This window comes from Rattus norvegicus, chromosome 10 (assembly GCF_021556685.1).
Source record: "Rattus norvegicus strain SHRSP/BbbUtx chromosome 10, alternate assembly SHRSP_T2T, whole genome shotgun sequence".
In the NCBI taxonomy this organism is placed as follows: domain Eukaryota; kingdom Metazoa; phylum Chordata; class Mammalia; order Rodentia; family Muridae; genus Rattus; species Rattus norvegicus.
Genome location: NC_141543.1, coordinates 103,681,620 through 103,687,125, shown reverse-complemented (window position 1 = coordinate 103,687,125; position 5,506 = coordinate 103,681,620). Strand labels below are relative to the sequence as shown.

The 5,506-nt window shown below is 42.5% G+C and overlaps 1 long non-coding RNA gene across 1 annotated transcript; it reads right to left on the bottom strand.

The window, feature by feature from the left end:
• Window positions 1-692: 692 nt before the first annotated feature.
• On the bottom strand, window positions 693-4,845 carry LOC148003161 (uncharacterized). Its single transcript, XR_015632412.1, has 2 exons — window positions 3,240-4,845; window positions 693-1,036 (listed from the first exon to the last, which is right to left on the bottom strand). It is a non-coding gene; the product is annotated as an uncharacterized LOC148003161 (long non-coding RNA).
• Window positions 4,846-5,506: the final 661 nt, after the last annotated feature.

Sequence of the window (5,506 nt, the reverse complement as noted above, 5' to 3'; positions counted from 1 at the left end):
GCACTGTGCAGAAGACTCACTTGCCATGAAGAAAGGATGTCTCTCCTGATTTGGATTCATCTAGGTCGCTTGATTGTCTCCAATATGATCTATTTTTTCACCCACCGTAGTCCCTTGTCTGATCCTTGGAATATGAAACATTCGCCCAATATTTTCAAGTTTATTTTTCGAGTATTTTCCCAAAGGAGATACAAATCCACAGCATAAAACATACCTTGCATTCGCCCATCTTCATAGAGTTATTTATTGAGTAGCTGCCAGTCCATTACAGGCTTCCTTTGAAGTTCCAAGAATGTGAGCTCAACGCATTGTCAATGAGTAATATGTCTGTTTCTCCTTTCTCATTTGAAGGCCTCCCATACCATGTCTTATTTGCATTGGCCAAAAAAAATCAAATATCGTGCTGAACAGACATTGTTGGAAGTGATAGCCCTGCCTGGCTACTGAAGTTAGATCAAAACAGCATTTTACCATTAAGTCGGACAGCAGACCATGTTTGCAGACGTCTCTCTGAGACGAACGGAGCTTCTGTTGACTGCTAGGCTAGTCCACTGAGCATTTCATGTCTATCATGGGGCAGAAGACATGACTCAGTAGTTCAGAACTCTTACAGAGGACCATACTCGAGTTCCCAGGACACATATGTCTGATCACAACTACCTGTAAAATCAATCCACTGCAGTCAGGCAGACTATTTCGAACAAGGTTATAATGTCAAGGCTAAATGCACTCAATGTCAATTGCACGGAGTCAAGGCTGAGATAATCAAGACCTTGGTGCCCACTGCCTGGTTGGTGTGTCAGACTGAAAGAAGGTTAATAGTGAAGTGGGTAGCAATGTTACAAAAGGGAAAGGCACTGATCTTTCATTCAAGTCGCCAGAGGTCAAGTCCTGATTCAGTGACTTTCTACTGCATGTGTAGTTTGTATTTTTTTTCTGTCTTGGAAGAACTTGGGTCTTTCTGCATCTGTTTTCTTATTTTAAATTTGGATGATGCCTTACTTATCCTTGCTGCTGGAACAGGATACAGACATACCTGCAGGAAGAGGAGATTGTTTAGGCACAGAGTTTAGGACACACCATAATCTGTTGTCGGTACAGTCCACTGTGGAACTTGAATTGTCTGGTCACATTGCATGCATAACCAGGAAGAAAAGATAAATGAATGGTCCTATTCACCTCATGCTCTCTCATTCTCTTCTCTTCTCTTCTCTTCTCTTCTCTTCTCTTCTCTTCTCTTCTCTTCTCTTCTCTCTCTCTCTCTCTCTCTCTCTCTCTCTCTCTCTCTCTCTCTAAAATAATGCAGTAAGGAATTTGAGCCCAGGGAATGGTGCCACTCCCAGTGGACAGGCAGATCTTCCTACTTTGATTAACCTATAGATATAATTCTCCACAGGCATTCTCTGCATCGCCAGCTCCTTTGCATATGACTTTGTGTGTATGTGTGTGTGTGTGTGTGTGTGTGTGTGTGTGTGTGTGTGTGTGTGTGAGAGAGAGAGAGAGAGAGAGAGAGAGAGAGAGAGAGAGAGAGAGCGCGCTAGACTTGTAGCATAACCTTGAGGTTGCTTTTTGATTTCCTAATTTTTAAGTTCATTCATTGTATTAGAGATGCATTTCCTGTGAAGAATGATTGGTTGAGGGATGCTGAAGATGGACTCCAGGGCCTGGGGCATCTTAGATAATCACTTTTCCTTGATTTACTCCTTAGATGCCTCCTCCTTGTCCTTTTGTTTGTCTGAGGCAGGATCTTACACTGAAGCCTGTTATGTCCTGGAATTTATTATATAGCTCAGGCTGTCATCAAAAATCTGTAATACACCTGTCTCTTGACAAGGTTGGGATTATAAACGTGAGCCACCACACATGTATAAGTCAAAATTACTTTTAAAACTCTCTTCTCTGTCTCTCTCTGTATGTGTTTGTCTGACTGTCTGATCTCTCTCTCTCTCTCTCTCTCTCTCTCTCTCTCTCTCTCTCTCTCTGTATGTATGTATGTGTGTGGAATGTGCATGTCTGTGTTTTGTATGGATGTGTCTGTACATGCCCATGAGTACAGATGTGGAGGCCAAAGGTCAATATCAAATGTCTTCCTGTTACTCTCTGCTTTATTATTTTCCCCTTTGTTGAAATGAATTTTTATTAAAATATAATTACATCACTTCCTTTATTACCTTTTCTCTTCCCTCCCTTCAACACCTATCATGCTTTCTGTGCCTTCTCATTCTCCTTCAAATTGATGACCATTTTTTCTTTGACTGTTATTGGTGTGTGGGGGGGTACATGCATAAACTTATACATAAAATCTTCTGTGCCATTTGGTGTTGCTCGTGTGTGTATATAATTTCAGTACTGACCACTTTGTATTAGATAACCGGCCAGAGGCTCATCCTTGGGAGATGCTAATTGGTAAAGGAGATGTGTTAGAGTATCTATCATCTATCTATCCATCTATCTATCTATCTATCTATCTATCTATCTATCTATCTATCTATCTATCTGTCTATGTATCTTTTGGGATTAAGCATTCATAATCACTTGATCTATGCATCTATCTGTCTATCTATCTATCTATCTATCTATCTATCTATCTATCTATCTATCTATCTATCTATCTATCTATGTATCTTTTGGGATTAAGCATTCATAATCACTTGATCTATGCATCTATCTGTCTATCTATCTATCTATCTATCTATCTATCTATCTATCTATCTATCTACCTATCTATCTATAGAAGTATCTGTTGTGGCTGGTCACCCATAATATCTTGATCTATGCATTATAACCAGTTGTGTTTTTCTGCAATGATGTTCACTTGCTGTAACAAGAAGCTTTCTTTGATGAGGGGTGAGAACTACGCTTAACTGTAGGTATAAGGAGAGATTCTAGAATGCATTAGTAATTAAGCTGGTCCAATAAGGTGAGGGTAGTAGGTTCTCCTATAAGATCCATGACTGCACTACCCCTGCATAATAGGCTAAGCTGCTAGTTTGTCCCCAGTTTATTTTTCAAAGCATTCTCTTTCCCTACATTTGAAATTTACTAATTCAGCTGGACTAGGTGTCTAGTGAGCTTCCAGGATCCTTTCAGTCTCTGCTTTTCCATCACCGGGATTATAAGTCACCCTGGCTAACCATGGGTGCTGGAGACACAAATTTTGGTCCTTGTGTTTGCGCAGCAAGCACTTAAATCACTGAGCCGCGTTCCAAGCCGTGGCTATGTTTGTAACTGTTACTTACCATTGGTCACTATTGTGTTACTGAGCGGCAGTGAAGATTCTCACAAGGGTTGCGGCGTGCATCAGTTCCTCATGCTTCATGGTGCCTAACCGTCCCTCTCTGTGATTCTGGCTCTCCATATGTCCCCTCCACATTGTGACAGTCTGCTTTCAGGGGATCAAGAATGCTAGCACACTCCTTGCAAGGAGTTCGTCCAGGTTCCACCTCTCCGTCTCTGCACCACTGTGGCTAAATTGTCTTTATTTCACCGTTTTACGGGCTGCCAAAGACGAAGGCAATCGAAACCCATAAATCTTGAAATGCTTCCATTAACCAATCAGGAGCTGTCGTTGCTCTCACAGCTGCCCTGAGAGGGGGCATATTTGGTAGCTTAAACTGAATTCTTATGTATCTGTCCACCGGGGATAGATGCGCTTTAGTCTGTTAAAAGGGTTTTCAGCTCAGCACTTACTTGCAGAAATGAGTCTAGGGGTGCAAAAAAACTCCTTTCTGCACCTTTCAAAATTTAAAACAGGTCTGGCAATTTTCTTGTTCCTTCTTGCAAGTTCTAGAGGTTGATTGCCCTTGCATATCTCAAACCCAGCAAAGGAGAAACAAGCTTTGAAAGTTTGCACTTGGAGACAATCGGAGAAACCAGGGAGAATTTGTAGCCATCCAAACACATCAGGCAACACCGAGATAGGGAGGGAAGGGAGGAATGACTGACGCATGTCACTGAGTGATTCTCTCCCAATCTAGAGCACAGACTTTGACATTTAAATTGCAGGCAGCCCTGGGTCTGTTTCAGGAGCTGCCTGTGGGTTGAATGCAGTTCTGATCACTCACTTGAGGGGCGCGGTGGGGATAACGAGGGGTGGGGGGAAGAAAAATCAAATTGTTCTAGGAAATCATGTTTAATGTAGAAATCTGGTTAATATTAAAATGCAATCTGCAGTTTTCAAGTATTCTATTCCTCAGGGAAAACATTTCCTGTTCAAAAGACTGGAGCAGTAAGCACCCTCTTATTACATCACTTCCTATGTCAGGCCCAACTAGCATTCAAAACGTATTACCGTATTGATAATGCTAATTTTAAAACGATGCCTTCGTTTTCCCTTTGGTTAAAGAGTCTGGGCAGAATTCCAATCATATGGATCGATTTAGCTCTAGACGGAGCTTGCCCAACTGATATTTCATGCACTATATAGAATGCGGTTCTTCCATATGCTCGGGAATAGGAATCCTGTCTCCCCACCTACAGCACAGAATTGTATTTCCAATGATTTATCTATCTCAGGGGCTTTTAGAAAAGAGGGCATCAGCAGACGCAGCAGGGAGGGAGACTAGCATGTGCAGCCTCTGATCTTGGGATTGCAGAGGAGTTAGGAGCTCATTTCTGAAACCCAACTTTGGGCCATGTTCAAATCGGTTCAGTATCTTCCCTGTAAGTTTGACTGGCCTTTGCCACCGTGCTTCTCATCACAAGGACGACATGGGGGATGTAACCACCGGTATTTGTTCTTTCATCCAATACTTATTTTTCTGCGAAGTCTGGAAACACTAACACTGATGGCTTAGGAGAACAAAGCCTTTTCAGCCATCTATCCCAACAGAATCTCCGTGGTATTCTGATTGCATTCTGTTGCTATGGCAAGTGTCATGACCATAAGTAGCTTAGGGGAGGAACAGGTTTATTTAGGCTTACATGTGGTCCATGACTGAGAGAAGCTGGGGCAGGAACTTGAAGCAGAAATCATGAGGAAACACTCCTTATTAGTTCACTTGCAGGTTTAGGGTTAGCTAGTTTTCTGATCCAGACTAGGGCCATCCTTACAGCAAGTGATACCCCCACAGTAGACTGGGCCCTCCTACATCAGTCAATAAAACACACACACACACACACACACACATGTACGCACATAGACAGACACGGACACATGCACATACGCATGCACACACACGCACACACGCACACACGCATGTGCACACATCCTCAGACAAATCTGAGCAAGCCCTCATTGGCATTTCCTTCTCAGATGACTCTATGCAACATTGACGGTAAAAACGAGCAAGGACACTTTGCCTTTCCACCTTCCATTTTCAAACATCATCGCTCACTAATGGAAAGATGCAGTATCATAAACCAGAAGGTAGCAATTCCACCTATTTTGTGTCCTGCCTGTTCTTTCAAGTCCATAGGCAACCCACTGGGCAGGGCTGGCCATGCTAGCTGTGGTGTTAGACGTGCCTAGAGGTAGACAAGCAGAAGTGTACTAACACTGAAGTCT